The following is a 22,347-nucleotide window of genomic DNA, read 5'->3' as shown; positions in this document are numbered from 1 at the left end:
GTTCGGGGTGTGGTTCCAGCATCTCATGAACACGTTTCTGGCACGTCTGAAATGTGGTTCCAGCCGGCCCGACAGGTGTTGCCGCAGTGTCCGCCAAGCGGTTCTGGCGTAGTTGGCAGGTGATTTTGGCATGACTGGCAGGTGGTTCCAGCAAGCCTGGCAGGTGATTCCAAAGTGTTCACCAACTGGTTGTGGCGTAGCCGGCAGGTGATTTTTGCGTGATCGGCAGGTGATTCTGGCGAGTCGAGCAGGTGGTTCCGGGGTGCTCGGTTGGTGCTTCCGGAGTCATTGGCACGGGGTTCTGGCATGTCTGAGAGGTGGTTCCTGCATGCCCGGCAAGTGATTCCGGAGTGTTCGCCAAGTGGTTCTGGCATAGTCGGCAGGTGATTTTGGCATGTCCGGCAGGTGGTTCAGGCGAGTTGAGCAGGTGGTTCCAACGTGCTTGGCAGGTGCTTCCGGCGTCTCCGGCACGTGTTTGTGGCACATCTGACAGGTGGTACCGGCATGCCCGAAATGTGATTGCGGTCTGTCCGGTAGGTGGTTCCGGGGTGCACGGCACGTGGTTCTGCTACGTCTCAGAGGTGGTTGCGTATGCCCAACAGGTGATTCCGGACTGTCCGCCACATGGTTCTGGCACGTCTGAGAGGTGGTTCCGGCATGCCCGGCAGGTCATCCCAGAGAGTCCTCCAAGTGGTTCTGGCATAACACGCAGGTGATTTTGGCGTGTCTGGCAGGTTGTTCCGTTGTGCTTGGCAGGTGGTTCAGGCTTGGCCGGCAGGTGGTTCCAGACTGTCCAGGACGTGTTTCCAGCTTCTCCGGTAGGTGGTTCTGGTACGTCTGAGAGGTGGTTCCGCCATGGCTGGCAGGTGATTCCGGACTGTCCCCCAGGTGGTTCTGGAATAGCCAGCATTTGTTATTGGCCTGTCCTGCAGGTGGTTCCAGCGAGTCGAACAGGTGGCTCCGGCGTGCTCGGCAGGAGGTTCCGGTCTGTCCGGTAGGTGATTCCGGCGTGTACGGCACGTGCTTCCGGCACGTCTGAGAGGTGGTTCTGGCATGCGCTACAGGTGATTTCGGAGTGTCCGCCATGTGGTTCTGGCGTACCTGGCAGCTGATTTTGGCGTGTCCGGCAGGTGCTTCTGGCGAGTCGAGCAGGTGGCTCCGGCATGCTCGGCAGGTGCTTCCGGCGTCTCCGGCACTTGGTTCTGGTGTGTCTGAGAGCTGGTTCCGGCATGTCCGGCAGATGATTCCGGAGGGTCCGGCAAGTGGTTCTGGCATACCCGGCTGGTGATTTGGGCATGTCAGGTAGGTGGTTCCGGCGAGTCGAGCAGGTGGCTCCGGCGTGCTCGGCAGGTTGTTCAGACGGGTCTGGCAGGTGTTTTCCGTCTGTTCGGGGTGTGGTTCCAGCATCTCATGCACATGGTTCTGGCACGTCTGAGATGTGGTTTCGGCCGGCCCGACAGGTGTTTCCACAGTGTCCGCCAAGTGGTACTGGCGTAGTTGGCAGGTGATTTTGGCATGACCGGCAGGTGGTTCCAGCAAGCCCGGCAGGTGATTCGGAAGTGTTCCCCAACTGGTTGTGGCGTAGCCAGCAGGTGATTTTTGCGTGTCCGGCAGGTGGTTCTGGCGAGTCGAGCAGGTGGTTCCGGCGTGCTCGGCAGGTGCTTCCGTGGTCATTGGCACGGGGTTCTGGCATATCTGAGAGGTGGTTCCGGCATGCCCAGCAGGTGATTCCGGAGTGTTCGCCAAGTGTTTCCGGCGCAGCCGGCAGGTGATTTTGCATGTCCAGCGGTCGTTCCGGCGGGTCGAGCCGGTGGTTCCGGCGTGTCCGGCAGGTGGTTCTGGTCTGTCCGGCAGGTGCTTCTGTGGTGTCCGGCACGAGGTTCAGTCTGAGAGGCTGTGCCGGCATGCCCCTCACGTGATTCCGGCTTGTCCCCGAAGTGGCGCTGGTGTAGCGGGCAGGTGATTTTGGCGTGTCCGGCAGGTGGTTCAGGCGAGTTGAGCAGGTGGTTGCGACGTCCTCGGCAGGTGCTTCCGGCGTCTCCGGCACGTGTTTCTGGCACATCTGACTGGTGGTTCCGGCATGCCCAAAAGTTGATTCCGGTCTGTCCGGTAGGTGGTTCCGGCGTGCACGGCACGTGGTTCTGGTACGTGTCAGAGGTGGTTGCGTATGCCCAACAGGTGATTCCGGACTGTCCGCCACGTGCTTCTGGCACGTCTGAGAGGTGGTTCCAACATGCCCGGCAGGTCATTTCGGAGAGTCGTCCAAGTGGTTCTGGCGTAGCCCGCAGGTGATTTTGGCGTGTCCGGCAGGTGGTTCCGCCGTGCTCGGCAGGTGGTTCAGGCATGGCCGTCACGTGGTTCCAGTCTGTCCATGACGTGTTTCCAGCTTCTCCGGCAGGTGGTTCTGGTACGTCTGAGAGGTGGTTCCGCCATGGCTGGCAGGTGATCCCGGACTGTCCCCCTGGTGGTTCTGGCATAGCCAGCAGTTGATATTGGCCTGTCCGGCAGGTGGTTCCAGCGAGTCGGACAGGTGGCTCCGGCGTTCTTGGCAGGTGGTTCCGGTCTGTCCGGTAGGTGTTTCCGGCGTGTCTGGCACGTGCTTCCGGCACGTCTGAGAGGTGGTTCCGGCATGCGCGGCAGGTGATTCCGTAGTGTCCGCCAGGTGGTTCTGGCATGCGCGGCAGGTGATTCCGTAGTGTCCGCCAGGTGGTTCTGGCATACCCGGCAGGTGATTTTGGCGTGTCCGGCAGGTGTTTCTGGCGAGTCGAGCAGGTGGCTCCGGCATGCTCGGCAGGTGCTTCCGGAGTCTCCGGCACTTGGTTCTGGTGTGTCTGAGAGCTGGTTCCGGCATGCCCGGCAGATGATTCCGGAGTTTCCGCCAAGTGGTTCTGGCATACCCAGCAGGTGATTTTGGCATGTCAGGGAGGTGGTACCGGTGAGTCGAGCAGGTGGTTCCGGCGTGCTCAGCAGGTGGTTCAGGCGGTTCTGGCCGGTGGTATCCGTCTGTTCGGGGTGTGGTTCCAGCATCTCATGCACATGGTCTGGCACGTCTGAGATGTGGTTCCGGCCGGCCCGACAGGTGTTTCCACAGTGTCCGCCAAGTGGTACTGGCGTAGCTGGCAGGTGATTTTGGCATGACCGGCAGGTGGTTCCAGCAAGCCCGGCAGGTGATTCGGAAGTGTTCCCCAACTGGTTGTGGCGTAGCCGGCAGGTGATTTTTGCGTGATCGGCAGGTGGTTCTGGCGAGTCGAGCAGGTGGTTCCGGCGTGCTCGGCAGGTGCTTCCGGGGTCATTGGCACAGGGTTCTGGCATATCTGAGAGGTGGTTCCGGCATGCCCGGCAGGTGATTCCGGAGTGTTAGACAAGTGTTTCCGTCATAGCCGGCAGGTGATTTTCCATGTCCAGCGGTCGTTCCGGCGGGTCGAGCCGGTGGTTCCAGCGTGTCCGGCAGGTGGTTCTGTGGTGTCCGGCACGAGGTTCAGTCTGAGAGGCTGTGCCGGCATGCCCCTCACGTGATTCCGGCTTGTCCCCGAAGTGGTGCTGGTGTAGCGGGCAGGTGATTTTGGCGTGTCCGGCAGGTGGTTCAGGCGACTTGAGCAGGTGGTTCCGGCGTGTCCGGCAGGTGGTTTTGTGGTGTGCGGCACGAGGATCAGTCTGAGAGGCTGTGCCGGCATGCCCCTCACGTGATTCCGGCTTGTCCCCGAAGTGGTGCTGGTGTAGCGGGCAGGTGATTTTGGCATGTCCGGCAGGTGGTTCAGGCGAGTTGAGCAGGTGGTTGCGATGTGCTCGGCAGGTGCTTCCGGCGTCTCCGGCACGTGTTTCTGGCACATCCGACTGGTGGTTCCGGCATGCCCAAAAGTTAATTCCGGTCTGTCCGGTAGGTGGTTCCGGCGTGCACGGCACGTGGTTCTGGTACGTCTCAGAGGTGTTTGCGTATGCCCAACAGGTGATTCCGGACTGTCCGCCACGTGCTTCTGGCACGTCTGAGAGGTGGTTCCAACATGCCCGGCAGGTCATTTCGGAGAGTCGTCCAAGTGGTTCTGGCGTAGCCCGCAGGTGATTTTGGCGTGTCCGGCAGGTGGTTCCGCCGTGCTCGGCAGGTGGTTCAGGCATGGCCGTCACGTGGTTCCAGTCTGTCCAGGACGTGTTTCCAGCTTCTCCGGCAGGTGGTTCTGGTACGTCTGAGAGGTGGTTCCGCCATGGCTGGCAGGTGATTCCGGACCGTCCCCCAGGTGGTTCTGGCATAGCCAGAAGTTGATATTGGCCTGTCCGGCAGGTGGTTCCAGCGAGTCGAACAGGTGGCTCCGGCGTGCTCGGCAGGTGGTTCCGGTCTGTCCGGTAGGTGATTCCGGGGTGTCCGGCACGTGCTTCCGGCACGTCTGAGAGGTGGTTCCGGCATGCGCGACAGGTGATTTCGGAGTGTCCGCCAGGTGGTTCTGGCGTACCCGGCAGGTGATTTTGGCGTGTCCGGCAGGTGTTTCTGGCGAGTCGAGCAGGTGGCTCCGGCATGCTCGGCAGGTGCTTCCGGCGTCTCCGGCACTTGGTTCTGGTGTGTCTGAGAGCTGGTTCCGGCATGTCCGGCAGATGATTCCGGAGTGTCCGCCAATTGGTTCTGGCATACCCGGTTGGTGATTTTGGCATGTCAGGTAGGTGGTTCTGGCGAGTCGAGCAGGTGGCTCCGGCGTGCTCTGCAGGAGGTTCAGGCGTTCCTGGCAGGTGGTATCCGTCTGTTCGGGGTGTGGTTCCAGCATCTCATGAACACTTTTCTGGCACGTCCGAGATATGGTTCCAGCCGGCCCGACAGGTGTTTCCGCAGTGTCCGCCAAGCGGTTCTGGCGTAGTTGGCAGGTGATTTCGGCATGACCGGCAGGTGGTTCCAGCAAGCCTGGCAGGTGATTCCAAAGTGTTCACCAACTGGTTGTGGCGTAGCCGGCAGGTGATTTTTGCGTGATCGGCAGGTGGTTCTGGCGAGTCTTGCAGGTGGTTCCGGCGTGCTCGGCTGGTGCTTCCGGGGTCATTGGCACGGGGTTCTGGCATGTCTGAGAGGTGGTTCCTGCATGCCCGGCAAGTGATTCCGGAGTGTTCGCCAAGTGGTTCTGGCATAGTCGGCAGGTGATTTTGGCATGTCCGGCAGGTGGTTCAGGCCAGTTGAGCAGGTGGTTCCAACGTGCTTGGCAGGTGCTTCCGGCGTCTCCGGCACGTGTTTGTGGCACATCTGACAGGTGGTTCCGGCATGCCCGAAAGGTGATTCCGGTCTGTCCGGTAGGTGGTTCCAGCCTGCACGGCATGTGGTTCTGGTACGTCTCAGAGGTGGTTGCGCATGCCCAACATGTGATTCCGGACTGTCCGCCACATGGTTCTGGCACGTCTGAGAGGTGGTTCCGGCATGCCCGGCAGGTCATCCCAGAGAGTCCTCCAAGTGGTTCTGGCATAACACGCAGGTGATTTTGGCGTGTCTGGCAGGTTGTTCCGTTGTGCTTGGCAGGTGGTTCAGGCTTGGCCGGCAGGTGGTTCCAGACTGTCCAGGACGTGTTTCCAGCTTCTCCGGCAGGTGGTTCTGGTACGTCTGAGAGGTGGTTCCGCCATGGCTGGCAGGTGATTCCGGACCGTCCCCCAGGTGGTTCTGGCATAGCCAGCAGTTAATATTGGCCTGTCCGGCAGGTGGTTCCAGCGAGTCGAACAGGTGGCTCCGGCGTGCTCGGCAGGTGGTTCCGGTCTGTCCGGTAGGTGATTCCGGCGTGTCCGGCACGTGCTTCCGGCACGTCTGAGAGGTGGTTCCGGCATGCGCGACAGGTGATTTCGGAGTGTCCGCCAGGTGGTTCTGGCGTACCCGGCAGGTGATTTTGGCGTGTCCGGCAGGTGTTTCTGGCGAGTCGAGCAGGTGGCTCCGGCATGCTCGGCAGGTGCTTCCGGCGTCTCCGGCACGTGGTTCTGGTGTGTCTGAGACCTGGTTCCGGCATGTCCGGCAGATGATTCCGGAGTGTCCGCCAAGTGGTTCTGGCATACCCGGTTGGTGATTTTGGCATGTCAGGTAGGTGGTTCCGGCGAGTCGAGCAGGTGGCTCCGGCGTGCTCGGCAGGTTGTTCAGACGGGTCTGGCAGGTGTTTTCCGTCTGTTCGGGGTGTGGTTCCAGCATCTCATGCACATGGTTCTGGCACGTCTGAGATGTGGTTCCGGCCGGCCCGACAGGTGTTTCCACACTGTCCGCCAAGTGGTACTGGCGTAGTTGGCAGGTGATTTTGGCATGACCGGCAGGTGGTTCCAGCAAGCCCGGCAGGTGATTCCGAAGTGTTCCCCAACTGGTTGTGGCATAGCCGGCAGGTGATTTTTGCGTGTCCGGCAGGTGGTTCTGGCGAGTCGAGCAGGTGGTTCCGGCGTGCTCGGCAGGTGCTTCCGGGGTCATTGGCACGTGGTTCTGGCATATCTGAGAGGTGGTTCCGGCATGCCCGGCAGGTGATTCCGGAGTGTTCGCCAAGTGTTTCCGGCGTAGCCGGGAGGTGATTTTGCATGTCCAGCGGTCGTTCCGGCGGGTCGAGCCGGTGGTTCCGGCGTGTCCGGCAGGTGGTTCCGGTCTGTCCGGCACGAGGTCCAGTCTGAGAGGCTGTGCCGGCATGCCCCTCACGTGATTCCGGCTTGTCCCCGAAGTGGTGCTGGTGTAGCGGGCAGGTGATTTTGGCGTGTCCGGCAGGTGGTTCAGGCGAGTTGAGCAGGTGGTTGCGACGTGCTCGGCAGGTGCTTCCGGCGTCTCCGGCACGTGTTTCTGGCACATCTGACTGGTGGTTCCGGCATGCCCAAAAGTTGATTCCGGTCTGTCCGGTAGGTGGTTCCGGCGTGCACGGCACGTGGTTCTGGTACGTCTCAGAGGTGGTTGCGTATGCCCAACAGGTGATTCCGGACTGTCCGCCACGTGCTTCTGGCACGTCTGAGAGGTGGTTCCAACATGCCCGGCAGGTCATTTCGGAGAGTCGTCCAAGTGGTTCTGGCGTAGCCCGCAGGTGATTTTGGCGTGTCCAGCAGTTGGTTCCGCCGTGCTCGGCAGGTGGTTCAGGCATGGCCTTTACGTGGTTCCAGTCTGTCCAGGACGTGTTTCCAGCTTCTCCGGCAGGTGGTTCTGGTACGTCTGAGAGGTGGTTCCGCCATGGCTGGCAGGTGATCCCGGACTGTCCCCCAGGTGGTTCTGGCATAGCCAGCAGTTGATATTGGCCTGTCCGGCAGGTGGTTCCAGCGAGTCGAACAGGTGGCTCCGGCGTTCTTGGCAGGTGGTTCCGGTCTGTCCGGTAGGTGTTTCCGGCGTGTCTGGCACGTGCTTCCGGCACGTCTGAGAGGTGGTTCCGGCATGCGCGGCAGGTGATTCCGTAGTGTCCGCCAGGTGGTTCTGGCATACCCGGCAGGTGATTTTGGCGTGTCCGGCAGGTGTTTCTGGCGAGTCGAGCAGGTGGCTCCGGCATGCTCGGCAGGTGCTTCCGGCGTCTCCGGCACTTGGTTCTGGTGTGTCTGAGAGCTGGTTCCGGCATGTCCGGCAGATGATTCCGGAGTGTCCGCCAAGTGGTTCTGGCATACCCAGGAGGTGATTTTGGCGTGTCAGGGAGGTGGTACCGGTGAGTCGAGCAGGTGGTTCCGGCGTGCTCATCAGGTGGTTCAGGCGGTTCTGGCAGGTGGTATCCGTCTGTTCGGGGTGTGGTTCCGGCATCTCATGAACACGTTTCTGGCACGTCTGAGATGTGGTTCCAGCCGGCCCGACAGGTGTTTCCGCAGTGTCCGCCAAGCGGTTCTGGCATAGTTGGCAGGTGATTTCGGCATGACCGGCAGGTGGTTCCAGCAAGCCTGGCAGGTGATTCCAAAGTGTTCACCAACTGGTTGTGGCGTAGCCGGCAGGTGATTTTTGCGTGATCGGCAGGTGGTTCTGGGAGTCGAGCAGGTGTTTCCGGCGTGCTCGGCTGGTGCTTCCGGGGTCATTGGCACGGGGTTCTGGCATGTCTGAGAGGTGGTTCCTGCATGCCCGGCAAGTGATTCCGGAGTGTTCGCCAAGTGGTTCTGGCATAGTCGGCAGGTGATTTTGGCATGTCCGGCAGGTGGTTCAGGCCAGTTGAGCAGGTGGTTCCAACGTGCTTGGCAGGTGCTTCCGGTGTCTCCGGCACGTGTTTGTGGCAATCTGACAGGTGGTTCCGGCATGCCCGAAAGGTGATTCCGGTCTGTCCGGTAGGTGGTTCCAGCCTGCACGGCATGTGGTTCTGGTACGTCTCAGAGGTGGTTGCGCATGCCCAACAGGTGATTCCGGACTGTCCGCCATATGGTTCTGGCACGTCTGAGAGGTGGTTCCGGCATGCCCGGCAGGTCATCCCAGAGAGTCCTCCAAGTGGTTCTGGCATAACACGCAGGTGATTTTGGCGTGTCTGGAAGGTTGTTCCGTTGTGCTTGGCAGGTGGTTCAGGCTTGGCCGGCAGGTGGTTCCAGACTGTCCAGGACGTGTTTCCAGCTTCTCCGGCAGGTGGTTCTGGTACGTCTGAGAGGTGGTTCCGCCATGGCTGGCAGGTGATTCCGGACCGTCCCCCAGGTGGTTCTGGCATAGCCAGCAGTTAATATTGGCCTGTCCGGCAGGTGGTTCCAGCGAGTCGAACAGGTGGCTCCGGCGTGCTCGGCAGGTGGTTCCGGTCTGTCCGGTAGGTGATTCCGGCGTGTCCGGCACGTGCTTCCGGCACGTCTGAGAGGTGGTTCCGTCATGCGCGGCAGGTGATTCCGTAGTGTCCGCCAGGTGGTTCTGGCATACCCGGCAGGTGATTTTGGCGTGTCCGGCAGGTGTTTCTGGCGAGTCGAGCAGGTGGCTCCGGCATGCTCGGCAGGTGCTTCCGGCGTCTCCGGCACGTGGTTCTGGTGTGTCTGAGACCTGGTTCCGGCATGTCCGGCAGATGATTCCGGAGTGTCCTCCAAGTGGTTCTGGCATACCTGGCTGGTGATTTGGGCATGTCAGGTAGGTGGTTCCGGCGAGTCGAGCAGGTGGCTCCGGCGTGCTCGGCAGGTTGTTCAGACGGGTCTGGCAGGTGTTTTCCGTCTGTTCGGGGTTTGGTTCCAGCATCTCATGCACATGGTCTGGCACGTCAGAGTTGTGGTTCCGGCCGGCCCGACAGGTGTTTCCACAGTGTCCGCCAAGTAGTACTGGCGTAGTTGGCAGGTGATTTTGGCATGACCGGCAGGTGGTTCCAGCAAGCCCGGCAGGTGATTCCGAAGTTTTCCCCAACTGGTTGTGGCGTAGCCGGCAGTTGATTTTTGCGTGTCCGGCAGATGGTTCTGGCGAGTCGAGCAGGTGGTTCCGGCGTGCTCGGCAGGTGCTTCCGGGGTCATTGGCACGTGGTTCTGGCATATCTGAGATGTGGTTCCGGCATGCCCGGCAGGTGATTCCGCAGTGTTCGCCAAGTGTTTCCGGCGTAGCCGGCAGGTGATTTTGCATGTCCAGCGGTCGTTCCGGCGGGTCGAGCAGGTGGTTCCGGCGTGTCCGGCAGGTGGTTCCGGTCTGTCCGGCACGAGGTTCAGTCTGAGAGGCTGTGCCGGCATGCCCCTCACGTGATTGCGGCTTGTCCCTGAAGTGGTGCTGGTGTAGCGGGCAGGTGATTTTGGCGTGTCTGGCAGGTGGTTCAGGCGAGTTGAGCAGGTGTTTGCGACGTGCTCGGCAGGTGCTTCCGGCGTCTCCGGCACGTGTTTCTGGCACATCTGACTGGTGGTTCCGGCATGCCCAAAAGTTGATTCCGGTCTGTCCGGTAGGTGGTTCCGGCGTGCACGGCACGTGGTTCTGGTACGTCTCAGAGGTGGTTGCGTATGCCCAACAGGTGATTCCGGACTGTCCGCCACGTGCTTCTGGCACGTCTGAGAGGTGGTTCCAACATGCCCGGCAGGTCATTTCGGAGAGTCGTCCAAGTGGTTCTGGCGTAGCCCGCAGTTGATTTTGGCGTGTCCTGCAGTTGGTTCCGCCGTGCTCGGCAGGTGGTTCAGGCATGGCCGTCACGTGGTTCCAGTCTGTCCAGGACGTGTTTCCAGCTTCTCCGGCAGGTGGTTCTGGTACGTCTGAGAGGTGGTTCCGCCATGGCTGGCAGGTGATCCCGTACTGTCCCCCAGGTGGTTCTGGCATAGCCAGCAGTTGATATTGGCCTGTCCGGCAGGTGGTTCCAGCGCGTCGAACAGGTGGCTCCGGCGTTCTTGGCAGGTGGTTCCGGTCTGTCCGGTAGGTGTTTCCGGCGTGTCTGGCACGTGCTTCCGGCACGTCTGAGAGGTGGTTCCGGCATGCGCGGCAGGTGATTCCGTAGTGTCCGCCAGGTGGTTCTGGCATACCCGGCAGGTGATTTTGGCGTGTCCGGCAGGTGTTTCTGGCGAGTCGAGCAGGTGGCTCCGGCATGCTTGGCAGGTGCTTCCGGCGTCTCCGGCACTTGGTTCTGGTGTGTCTGAGAGCTGGTTCCGGCATGTCCGGCAGATGATTCCGGAGTGTCCGCCAAGTGGTTCTGGCATACCCAGCAGGTGATTTTGGCGTGTCAGGGAGGTGGTACCGGTGAGTCGAGCAGGTGGTTCCGGCGTGCTCATCAGGTGGTTCAGGCGGTTCTGGCAGGTGGTATCCGTCTGTTCGGGGTGTGGTTCCGGCATCTCATGAACACGTTTCTGGCACGTCTGAGATGTGGTTCCAGCCGGCCCGACAGGTGTTTCCGCAGTGTCCGCCAAGCGGTTCTGGCGTAGTTGGCAGGTGATTTCGGCATGACCGGCAGGTGGTTCCAGCAAGCCTGGCAGGTGATTCCAAAGTGTTCACCAACTGGTTGTGGCGTAGCCGGCAGGTGATTTTTGCGTGATCGGCAGGTGGTTCTGGGAGTCGAGCAGGTGGTTCCGGCGTGCTCGGCTGGTGCTTCCGGGGTCATTGGCACGGGGTTCTGGCATGTCTGAGAGGTGGTTCCTGCATGCCCGGCAAGTGATTCCGGAGTGTTCGCCAAGTGGTTCTGGCATAGTCGGCAGGTGATTTTGGCATGTCCGGCAGGTGGTTCAGGCCAGTTGAGCAGGTGGTTCCAACGTGCTTGGCAGGTGCTTCCGGCGTCTCCGGCACGTGTTTGTGGCACATCTGACAGGTGGTTCCAGCATGCCCGAAAGGTGATTCCGGTCTGTCCGGTAGGTGGTTCCAGCCTGCACGGCATGTGGTTCTGGTACGTCTCAGAGGTGGTTGCGCATGCCCAACAGGTGATTCCGGACTGTCCGCCACATGGTTCTGGCACGTCTGAGAGGTGGTTCCGGCATGCCCGGCAGGTCATCCCAGAGAGTCCTCCAACTGGTTCTGGCATAACACGCAGGTGATTTTGGCGTGTCTGGCAGGTTGTTCCGTTGTGCTTGGCAGGTGGTTCAGGCTTGGCCGGCAGGTGGTTCCAGACTGTCCAGGACGTGTTTCCAGCTTCTCCGGCAGGTGGTTCTGGTACGTCTGAGAGGTGGTTCCGCCATGGCTGGCAGGTGATTCCGGACCGTCCCCCAGGTGGTTCTGGCATAGCCAGCAGTTAATATTGGCCTGTACGGCAGGTGGTTCCAGCGAGTCGAACAGGTGGCTCCGGCGTGCTCGGCAGGTGGTTCCGGTCTGTCCGGTAGGTGATTCCGGCGTGTCCGGCACGTGCTTCCGGCACGTCTGAGAGGTGGTTCCGGCATGCGCGACAGGTGATTTCGGAGTGTCCGCCAGGTGGTTCTGGCGTACCCGGCAGGTGATTTTGGCGTGTCCGGCAGGTGTTTCTGGCGAGTCGAGCAGGTGGCTCCGGCATGCTCGGCAGGTGCTTCCGGCGTCTCCGGCACGTGGTTCTGGTGTGTCTGAGAGCTGGTTCCGGCATGTCCGGCAGATGATTCCGGAGTGTCCGCCAAGTGGTTCTGGCATACCCGGCTGGTGATTTTGGCATGTCAGGTAGGTGGTTCCGGCGAGTCGAGCAGGTGGCTCCGGCGTGCTCGGCAGGTTGTTCAGACGGGTCTGGCAGGTGTTTTCCGTCTGTTCGGGGTGTGGTTCCAGCATCTCATTCACATGGTTCTGGCACGTCTGAGATGTGGTTCCGGCCGGCCCGACAGGTGTTTCCACACTGTCCGCCAAGTTGTACTGGCGTAGTTGGCAGATGATTTTGGCATGACCGGCAGGTGGTTCCAGCAAGCCCGGCAGGTGATTCCGAAGTGTTCCGCAACTGGTTGTGGCGTAGCCGGCAGGTGATTTTTGCGTGTCCGGCAGGTGGTTCTGGCGAGTCGAGCAGGTGGTTCCGGCGTGCTCGGCAGCTGCTTCCGGGGTCATTGGCACATGGTTCTGGCATATCTGAGAGGTGGTTCCGACATGCCCGGCAGGTGATTCCGGAGTGTTCGCCAAGTGTTTCCGGCGTAGCCGGGAGGTGATTTTGCATGTCCAGCGGTCGTTCCGGCGGGTCGAGCCGGTGGTTCCGGCGTGTCCGGCAGGTGGTTCCGGTCTGTCCGGCACGAGGTCCAGTCTGAGAGGCTGTGCCGGCATGCCCCTCACGTGATTCCGGCTTGTCCCCGAAGTGGTGCTGGTGTAGCGGGCAGGTGATTTTGGCGTGTCCAGCAGGTGGTTCAGGCGAGTTGAGCAGGTGGTTGCGACGTGCTCGGCAGGTGCTTCCGGCGTCTCCGGCACGTGTTTCTGGCACATCTGACTGGTGGTTCCGGCATGCCCAAAAGTTGATTCCGGTCTGTCCGGTAGGTGGTTCCGGCGTGCACGGCACGTGGTTCTGGTACGTCTCAGAGGTGGTTGCGTATGCCCAACAGGTGATTCCGGACTGTCCGCCACGTGCTTCTGGCACGTCTGAGAGGTGGTTCCAACATGCCCGGCAGGTCATTTCGGAGAGTCGTCCAAGTGGTTCTGGCGTAGCCCGCAGGTGATTTTGGCGTGTCCGGCAGTTGGTTCCGCCGTGCTCGGCAGGTGGTTCAGGCATGGCCGTCACGTGGTTCCAGTCTGTCCAGGACGTGTTTCCAGCTTCTCCGGCAGGTGGTTCTGGTACGTCTGAGAGGTGGTTCCGCCATGGCTGGCAGGTGATCCCGGACTGTCCCCCAGGTGGTTCTGGCATAGCCAGCAGTTGATATTGGCCTGTCCGGCAGGTGGTTCCAGCGAGTCGAACAGGTGGCTCCGGCGTTCTTGGCAGGTGATTCCGGTCTGTCCGGTAGGTCTTTCCGGCGTGTCTGGCACGTGCTTCCGGCACGTCTGAGAGGTGGTTCCGGCATGCGCGGCAGGTGATTCCGTAGTGTCCTCCAGGTGGTTCTGGCATACCCGGCAGGTGATTTTGGCGTGTCCGGCAGGTGTTTCTGGCGAGTCGAGCAGGTGGCTCCGGCATGCTCGGCAGGTGCTTCCGGCGTCTCCGGCACTTGGTTCTGGTGTGTCTGAGAGCTGGTTCCGGCACGTCCGGCAGATGATTCCGGAGTGTCCGCCAAGTGGTTCTGGCATACCCAGCAGGAGATTTTGGCGTGTCAGGGAGGTGGTACCGGTGAGTCGAGCAGGTGGTTCCGGCGTGCTCAGCAGATGGTTCAGGCGGTTCTGGCAGGTGGTATCCGTCTGTTCGGGGTGTGGTTCCAGCATCTCATGAACACGTTTCTGGCACGTCTGAGATGTGGTTCCACCCGGCCCGACAGGTGTTTCCGCAGTGTCCGCCAAGCGGTTCTGGCGTAGTTGGCATGTGATTTCGGCATGACCGGCAGGTGGTTCCAGCAAGCCTGGCAGGTGATTCCAAAGTGTTCACCAACTGGTTGTGGCGTAGCCGGCAGGTGATTTTTGCGTGATCGGCAGGTGGTTCTGGCGAGTCGAGCAGGTGGTTCCGGCGTGCTCGGCTGGTGCTTCCGGGGTCATTGGCACGGGGTTCTGGCATGTCTGAGAGGTGGTTCCTGCATGCCCGGCAAGTGATTCCGGAGTGTTCGCCAAGTGGTTCTGGCATAGTCGGCAGGTGATTTTGGCATGTCCGGCAGGTGGTTCAGGCGAGTTGAGCAGGTGGTTCCAACGTGATTGGCAGGTGCTTCCGGCGTCTCCGGCATGTGTTTCTGGCACATCTGACAGGTGGTTCCGGCATGCCCGAAAGGTGATTCCGGTCTGTCCGGTAGGTGGTTCCGGCGTGCACGGCACGTGGTTCTGGTACGTCTCAGAGGTGTTTGCGCATGCCCAACAGGTGATTCCGGACTGTCCGCCACATGGTTCTGGCACTTCTGAGAGGTGGTTCCAACATGCCCGGCAGGTCATTTCGGAGAGTATTCCAAGTGGTTCTGGCGTAGCCCGCAGGTGATTTTGGCATGTCCGGCAGGTGGTTCCGCCGTGCTCGGCAGGTGGTTCAGGCATGGCCGGCAGGTGGTTCCAGTCTGTCCAGGACGTGTTTCCAGCTTCTCCGGCAGGTGGTTCTGGTACGTCTGAGAGGTGGTTCCGCCATGGCTGGCAGGTGATCCCGGACTGTCCCCCAGGTGGTTCTGGCATAGCCAGCAGTTGATATTGGCCTGTCCGGCAGGTGGTTCCAGCGAGTCGAACAGGTGGCTCCGGCGTTCTTGGCAGGTGGTTCCGGTCTGTCCGGTAGGTGTTTCCGGCGTGTCTGGCACGTGCTTCCGGCACGTCTGAGAGGTGGTTCCGGCATGCGCGGCAGGTGATTCCGTAGTGTCCGCCAGGTGGTTCTGGCGTACCCGGCAGGTGATTTTGGCGTGTCCGGCAGGTGTTTCTGGCGAGTCGAGCAGGTGGCTCCGGCATGCTCGGCAGGTGCTTCCGGCGTCTCCGGCACTTGGTTCTGGTGTGTCTGAGAGCTGGTTCCGGCATGTCCGGCAGATGATTCCGGAGTGTCCGCCAAGTGGTTCTGGCATACCCAGCAGGTGATTTTGGCGTGTCAGGGAGGTGGTACCGGTGAGTCGAGCAGGTGGTTCCGGCGTGCTCGGCAGGTGGTTCAGGCGGTTCTGGCAGGTGGTATCCGTCTGTTTGGTGTGTGGTTCCAGCATCTCATGAGCACGTTTCTGGCACGTCTGAGCTGTGGTTCCGGCCAGCCCCAAAGGTGTTTCCACAGTGTCCGCCAAGTGGTACTGGCGTAGTTGGCAGATGATTTTGGCATGACCGGCAGGTGGTTCCAGCAAGCCCGGCAGGTGATTCCGAAGTGTTCCCGAACTGGTTGTGGCGTAGCCGGCAGGTGATTTTTGCGTGTCCGGCAGGTGGTTCTGGCGAGTCGAGCAGGTGGTTCCGGCGTGCTCGGCAGCTGCTTCCGGGGTCATTGGCACGTGGTTCTGGCATATCTGAGAGGTGGTTCCGGCATGCCCGGCACTTGATTCGGGAGTGTTCGGCAATTGTATCCGGCGTAGCCGGCAGGTTATTTTGCATGTCCAGCGGTCGTTCCGGCGGGTCGAGCCGGTGGTTCCGGCGTGTCCGGCAGGTGGTTTTGTGGTGTCCGGCACGAGGTTCAGTCTGAGAGGCTGTGCCGGCATGCCCCACACGTGATTCCGGCTTGTTCCCGAAGTGGTGCTGGTGTAGCGGGCAGGTGATTTTGGCGTGTCCGGCAGGTGGTTCAGGCGAGTTGAGCAGGTGGTTGCGATGTGCTCGGCAGGTGCTTCCGGCGTCTCCGGCACGTGTTTCTGGCACATCCGACTGGTGGTTCCGGCATGCCCAAAAGTTGATTCCGGTCTGTCCGGTAGGTGGTTCCGGCGTGCACGGCACGTGGTTCTGGTACGTCTCAGAGGTGTTTGCGTATGCCCAACAGGTGATTCCGGAGTGTCCGCCACGTGCTTCTGGCACGTCTGAGAGGTGGTTCCAACATGCCCGGCAGGTCATTTCGGAGAGTCGTCCAAGTGGTTCTGGCGTAGCCCGCAGGTGATTTTGGCGTGTCCGGCAGGTGGTTCCGCCGTGCTCGGCAGGTGGTTCAGGCATGGCCTTTACGTGGTTCCAGTCTGTCCAGGACGTGTTTCCAGCTTCTCCGGCAGGTGGTTCTGGTACGTCTGAGAGGTGGTTCCGCCATGGCTGGCAGGTGATCCCGGACTGTCCCCCAGGTGGTTCTGGCATAGCCAGCAGTTGATATTGGCCTGTCCGGCAGGTGGTTCCAGCGAGTCGAACAGGTGGCTCCGGCGTGCTCGGCAGGTGGTTCCGGTCTGTCCGGTAGGTGTTTCCGGCGTGTCTGGCACGTGCTTCCGGCACGTCTGAGAGGTGGTTCCGGCATGCGCGGCAGGTGATTCCGTAGTGTCCGCCAGGTGGTTCTGGCATACCCGGCAGGTGATTTTGGCGTGTCCGGCAGGTGTTTCTGGCGAGTCGAGCAGGTGGCTCCGGCATGCTCGGCAGGTGCTTCCGGCGTCTCCGGCACTTGGTTCTGGTGTGTCTGAGAGCTGGTTCCGGCACGTCCGGCAGATGATTCCGGAGTGTCCGCCAAGTGGTTCTGGCATACCCAGCAGGTGATTTTGGCGTGTCAGGGAGGTGGTACCGGTGAGTCGAGCAGGTGGTTCCGGCGTGCTCAGCAGGTGGTTCAGGCGGTTCTGGCAGGTGGTATCCGTCTGTTCGGGGTGTGGTTCCGGCATCTCATGAACACATTTCTGGCACGTCTGAGATGTGGTTCCAGCCGGCCCGACAGGTGTTTCCGCAGTGTCCGCCAAGCGGTTCTGGCGTAGTTGGCAGGTGATTTTGGCATGACCGGCAGTTGGTTCCAGCAAGCCTGGCAGGTGATTCCAAAGTGTTCACCAACTGGTTGTGGCGTAGCCGGCAGGTGATTTTTGCGTGATCGGCAGGTGGTTCTGGCGAGTCGAGCAGGTGGTTCCGGCGTGCTCGGCTGGTGCTTCCGGGGTCATTGGCACGGGGTTCTGACATGTCTGAGAGGTGGTTCCTGCATGCCCGGCAAGTGATTCCGGAGTGTTCGCCAAGTGGTTCTGGCATAGTCGGCAGGTGATTTTGGCATGTCCGGCAGGTGGTTCAGGCGAGTTGAGCAGGTGGTTCCAACGTGCTTGGCAGGTGCTTCCGGCGTCTCCGGCACGTGTTTGTGGCACATCTGACAGGTGGTTCCAGCATGCCCGAAAGGTGATTGCGGTCTGTCCGGTAGGTGGTTCCAGCCTGCACGGCATGTGGTTCTGGTACGTCTCAGAGGTGGTTGCGCATGCCCAACAGGTGATTCCGGACTGTCCGCCACATGGTTCTGGCACGTCTGAGAGGTGGTTCCGGCATGCCCGGCAGGTCATCCCAGAGAGTCCTCCAAGTGGTTCTGGCATAACACGCAGGTGATTTTGGCGTGTCTGGCAGGTTGTTCCGTTGTGCTTGGCAGGTGGTTCAGGCTTGGACGGCAGGTGGTTCCAGACTGTCCAGGACGTGTTTCCAGCTTCTCCGGCAGGTGGTTCTGGTACGTCTGAGAGGTGGTTCCGCCATGGCTGGCAGGTGATTCCGGACCGTCCCCCAGGTGGTTCTGGCATAGCCAGAAGTTGATATTGGCCTGTCCGGCAGGTGGTTCCAGCGAGTCGAACAGGTGGCTCCGGCGTGCTCGGCAGGTGGTTCCGGTCTGTCCGGTAGGTGATTCCGGGGTGTCCGGCACGTGCTTCCGGCACGTCTGAGAGGTGGTTCCGGCATGCGCGACAGGTGATTTCGGAGTGTCCGCCAGGTGGTTCTGGCGTACCCGGCAGGTGATTTTGGCGTGTCCGGCAGGTGTTTCTGGCGAGTCGAGCAGGTGGCTCCGGCATGCTCGGCAGGTGCTTCCGGCGTCTCCGGCACTTGGTTCTGGTGTGTCTGAGAGCTGGTTCCGGCATGTCCGGCAGATGATTCCGGAGTGTCCGCCAATTGGTTCTGGCATACCCGGTTGGTGATTTTGGCATGTCAGGTAGGTGGTTCTGGCGAGTCGAGCAGGTGGCTCCGGCGTGCTCAGCAGGTGGTTCAGGCGGTCCTGGCAGGTGGTATCCGTCTGTTCGGGGTGTGGTTCCAGCATCTCATGAACACTTTTCTGGCACGTCCGAGATATGGTTCCAGCCGGCCCGACAGGTGTTTCCGCAGTGTCCGCCAAGCGGTTCTGGCGTAGTTGGCAGGTGATTTCGGCATGACCGGCAGGTGGTTCCAGCAAGCCTGGCAGGTGATTCCAAAGTGTTCACCAACTGGTTGTGGCATAGCCGGCAGGTGATTTTTGCGTGATCGGCAGGTGGTTCTGGCGAGTCGAGCAGGTGGTTCCAGCGTGCTCGGCTGGTGCTTCCGGGGTCATTGGCACGGGGTTCTGGCATGTCTGAGAGGTGGTTCCTGCATGCCCGGCAAGTGATTCCGGAGTGTTCGCCAAGTGGTTCTGGCATAGTCGGCAGGTGATTTTGGCATGTCCGGCAGGTGGTTCAGGCCAGTTGAGCAGGTGGTTCCAACGTGCTTGGCAGGTGCTTCCGGCGTCTCCGGCACGTGTTTGTGGCACATCTGACAGGTGGTTCCGGCATGCCCGAAAGGTGATTCCGGTCTGTCCGGTAGGTGGTTCCAGCCTGCACGGCATGTGGTTCTGGTACGTCTCAGAGGTGGTTGCGCATGCCCAACATGTGATTCCGGACTGTCCGCCACATGGTTCTGGCACGTCTGAGAGGTGGTTCCGGCATGCCCGGCAGGTCATCCCAGAGAGTCCTCCAAGTGGTTCTGGCATAACACGCAGGTGATTTTGGCGTGTCTGGCAGGTTGTTCCGTTGTGCTTGCCAGGTGGTTCAGGCTTGGCCGGCAGGTGGTTCCAGACTGTCCAGGACGTGTTTCCAGCTTCTCCGGCAGGTGGTTCTGGTACGTCTGAGAGGTGGTTCCGCCATGGCTGGCAGGTGATTCCGGACCGTCCCCCAGGTGGTTCTGGCATAGCCAGCAGTAAATATTGGCCTGTCCGGCAGGTGGTTCCAGCGAGTCGAACAGGTGGCTCCGGCGTGCTCGGCAGGTGGTTCCGGTCTGTCCGGTAGGTGATTCCGGCGTGTCCGGCACGTGCTTCCGGCACGTCTGAGAGGTGGTTCCGGCATGCGCGACAGGTGATTTCGGAGTGTCCGCCAGGTGGTTCTGGCGTACCCGGCAGGTGATTTTGGCGTGTCCGGCAGGTGTTTCTGGCGAGTCGAGCAGGTGGCTCCGGCATGCTCGGCAGGTGCTTCCGGCGTCTCCGGCACGTGGTTCTGGTGTGTCTGAGACCTGGTTCCGGCATGTCCGGCAGATGATTCCGGAGTGTCCGCCAAGTGGTTCTGGCATACCCGGTTGGTGATTTTGGCATGTCAGGTAGGTGGTTCCGGCGAGTCGAGCAGGTGGCTCCGGCGTGCTCGGCAGGTTGTTCAGACGGGTCTGGCAGGTGTTTTCCGTCTGTTCGGGGTGTGGTTCCAGCATCTCATGCACATGGTTCTGGCACGTCTGAGATGTGGTTCCGGCCGGCCCGACAGGTGTTTCCACACTGTCCGCCAAGTGGTACTGGCGTAGTTGGCAGGTGATTTTGGCATGACCGGCAGGTGATTCGGAAGTGTTCCCCAACTGGTTGTGGCGTAGCCGGCAGGCGATTTTTGCGTGTCTGGCAGGCGGTTCTGGCGAGTCGAGCAGGTGGTTCCGGCGTGCTCGGCAGGTGCTTCCGGGGTCATTGGCACGTGGTTCTGGCATATCTGAGAGGTGGTTCCCGCATGCCCGGCAGGTGATTCCGGAGTGTTCGCCAAGTGTTTCCAGCGTAGCCGGCAGGTGATTTTGCATGTCCAGCGGTCGTTCCGGCGGGTCGAGCCGGTGGTTCCGGCGTGTCCGGCAGGTGGTTCCGGTCTGTCCGGCACGAGGTCCAGTCTGAGAGGCTGTGCCGGCATGCCCCACACGTGATTCCGGCTTGTCCCCGAAGTGGTGCTGGTGTAGCGGGCAGGTGATTTTGGCGTGTCCGGCAGGTGGTTTAGGCGAGTTGAGCAGGTGGTTGCGATGTGCTCGGCAGGTGCTTCCGGCGTCTCCGGCACGTGTTTCTGGCACATCCGACTGGTGGTTCCGGCATGCCCAAAAGTTGATTCCGGTCTTCCCGGTAGGTGGTTCCGGCGTGCACGGCACGTGGTTCTGGTACGTCTCAGAGGTGTTTGCGTATGCCCTACAGGTGATTCCGGAGTGTCCGCCACGTGCTTCTGGCACGTCTGAGAGGTGGTTCCAACATGCCCGGCAGGTCATTTCGGAGAGTCGTCCAAGTGGTTCTGGCGTAGCCCGCAGGTGATTTTGGCGTGTCCGGCAGGTGGTTCCGCCGTGCTCGGCAGGTGGTTCAGGCATGGCCGTCACGTGGTTCCAGTCTGTCCAGGACGTGTTTCCAGCTTCTCCGGCAGGTGGTTCTGGTACGTCTGAGAGGTGGTTCCGCCATGGCTGGCAGGTGATCCCGGACTGTCCCCCAGGTGGTTCTGGCATAGCCAGCAGTTGATATTGGCCTGTCCGGCAGGTGGTTCCAGCGAGTCGAACTGGTGGCTCCGGCGTGCTCGGCAGGTGGTTCCGGTCTGTCCGGTAGGTGTTTCCGGCGTGTCTGGCACGTGCTTCCGGCACGTCTGAGAGGTGGTTCCGGCATGCGCGGCAGGTGATTCCGTAGTGTCCGCCAGGTGGTTCTGGCATACCCGGCAGGTGATTTTGGCATGTCCGGCAGGTGTTTCTGGCGAGTCGAGCAGGTGGCTCCGGCATGCTCGGCAGGTGCTTCCGGCGTCTCCGGCACTTGGTTCTGGTGTGTCTGAGAGCTGGTTCCGGCATGTCCGGCAGATGATTCCGGAGTGTCCGCCAATTGGTTCTGGCATACCCAGTTGGTGATTTTGGCATGTCAGGTAGGTGGTTCTGGCGAGTCGAGCAGGTGGCTCCGGCGTGCTCAGCAAGTGGTTCAGGCGGTTCTGGCAGGTGGTATCCGTCTGTTCGGGGTGTGGTTCCAGCATCTCATGAACACGTTTCTGGCACGTCTGAGATGTGGTTCCACCCGGCCCGACAGGTGTTTCCGCAGTGTCCGCCAAGCGGTTCTGGCGTAGTTGGCAGGTGATTTCGGCATGACCGGCAGGTGGTTCCAGCAAGCCTGGCAGGTGATTCCAAAGTGTTCACCAACTGGTTGTGGCGTAGCCGGCAGGTGATTTTTGCGTGATCGGCAGGTGGTTCTGGCGAGTCGAGCAGGTGGTTCCGGCGTGCTCGGCTGGTGCTTCCGGGGTCATTGGCACGGGGTTCTGGCATGTCTGAGAGGTGGTTCCTGCATGCCCGGCAAGTGATTCCGGAGTGTTCGCCAAGTGGTTCTGGCATAGTCGGCAGGTGATTTTGGCATGTCCGGCAGGTGGTTCAGGCGAGTTGAGCAGGTGGTTCCAACGTGCTTGGCAGGTGCTTCCGGCGTCTCCGGCACGTGTTTCTGGCACATCTGAGAGGTGGTTCCGGCATGCCCGAAAGGTGATTGCGGTCTGTCCGGTAGGTGGTTCCAGCCTGCACGGCATGTGGTTCTGGTACGTCTCAGAGGTGGTTGCGCATGCCCAACAGGTGATTCCGGACTGTCCGCCACATGGTTCTGGCACGTCTGAGAGGTGGTTCCGGCATGCCCGGCAGGTCATCCCAGAGAGTCCTCCAAGTGGTTCTGGCATAACACGCAGGTGATTTTGGCATGTCTGGCAGGTTGTTCCGTTGTGCTTGGCAGGTGGTTCAGGCTTGGCCGGCAGGTGGTTCCAGACTGTCCAGGACGTGTTTCCAGCTTCTCCGGCAGGTGGTTCTGGTACGTCTGAGAGGTGGTTCCGCCATGGCTGGCAGGTGATTCCGGACCGTCCCCCAGGTGGTTCTGGCATAGCCAGCAGTTAATATTGGCCTGTCCGGCAGGTGGTTCCAGCGAGTCGAACAGGTGGCTCCGGCGTGCTCGGCAGGTGGTTCCGGTCTGTCCGGTAGGTGATTCCGGCGTGTCCGGCACGTGCTTCCGGCACGTCTGAGAGGTGGTTCCGGCATGCGCGACAGGTGATTTGGGAGTGTCCGCCAGGTGGTTCTGGCGTACCCGGCAGGTGATTTTGGCGTGTCCGGCAGGTGTTTCTGGCGAGTCGAGCAGGTGGCTCCGGCATGCTCGGCAGGTGCTTCCGGCGTCTCCGGCACGTGGTTCTGGTGTGTCTGAGAGCTGGTTCCGGCATGTCCGGCAGATGATTCCGGAGTGTCCGCAAAGTGGTTCTGGCATACCCGGCTGGTGATTTGGGCATGTCAGGTAGGTGGTTCCGGCGAGTCGAGCAGGTGGCTCCGGCGTGCTCGGCAGGTTGTTCAGACGTGTCTGGCAGGTGTTTTCCGTCTGTTCGGGGTGTGGTTCCAGCATCTCATGCACATGGTCTGGCACGTCTGAGATGTGGTTCCGGCCGGCCCGACAGGTGTTTCCACAGTGTCCGCCAAGTGGTACTGGCGTAGTTGGCAGGTGATTTTGGCATGACCGGCAGGTGATTCGGAAGTGTTCCCCAACTGGTTGTGGCGTAGCC

Source organism: Equus caballus, chromosome 29 (assembly GCF_041296265.1).
Source record: "Equus caballus isolate H_3958 breed thoroughbred chromosome 29, TB-T2T, whole genome shotgun sequence".
In the NCBI taxonomy this organism is placed as follows: Eukaryota; Metazoa; Chordata; class Mammalia; order Perissodactyla; family Equidae; genus Equus; species Equus caballus.
This window is presented reverse-complemented; position numbering follows the sequence as displayed.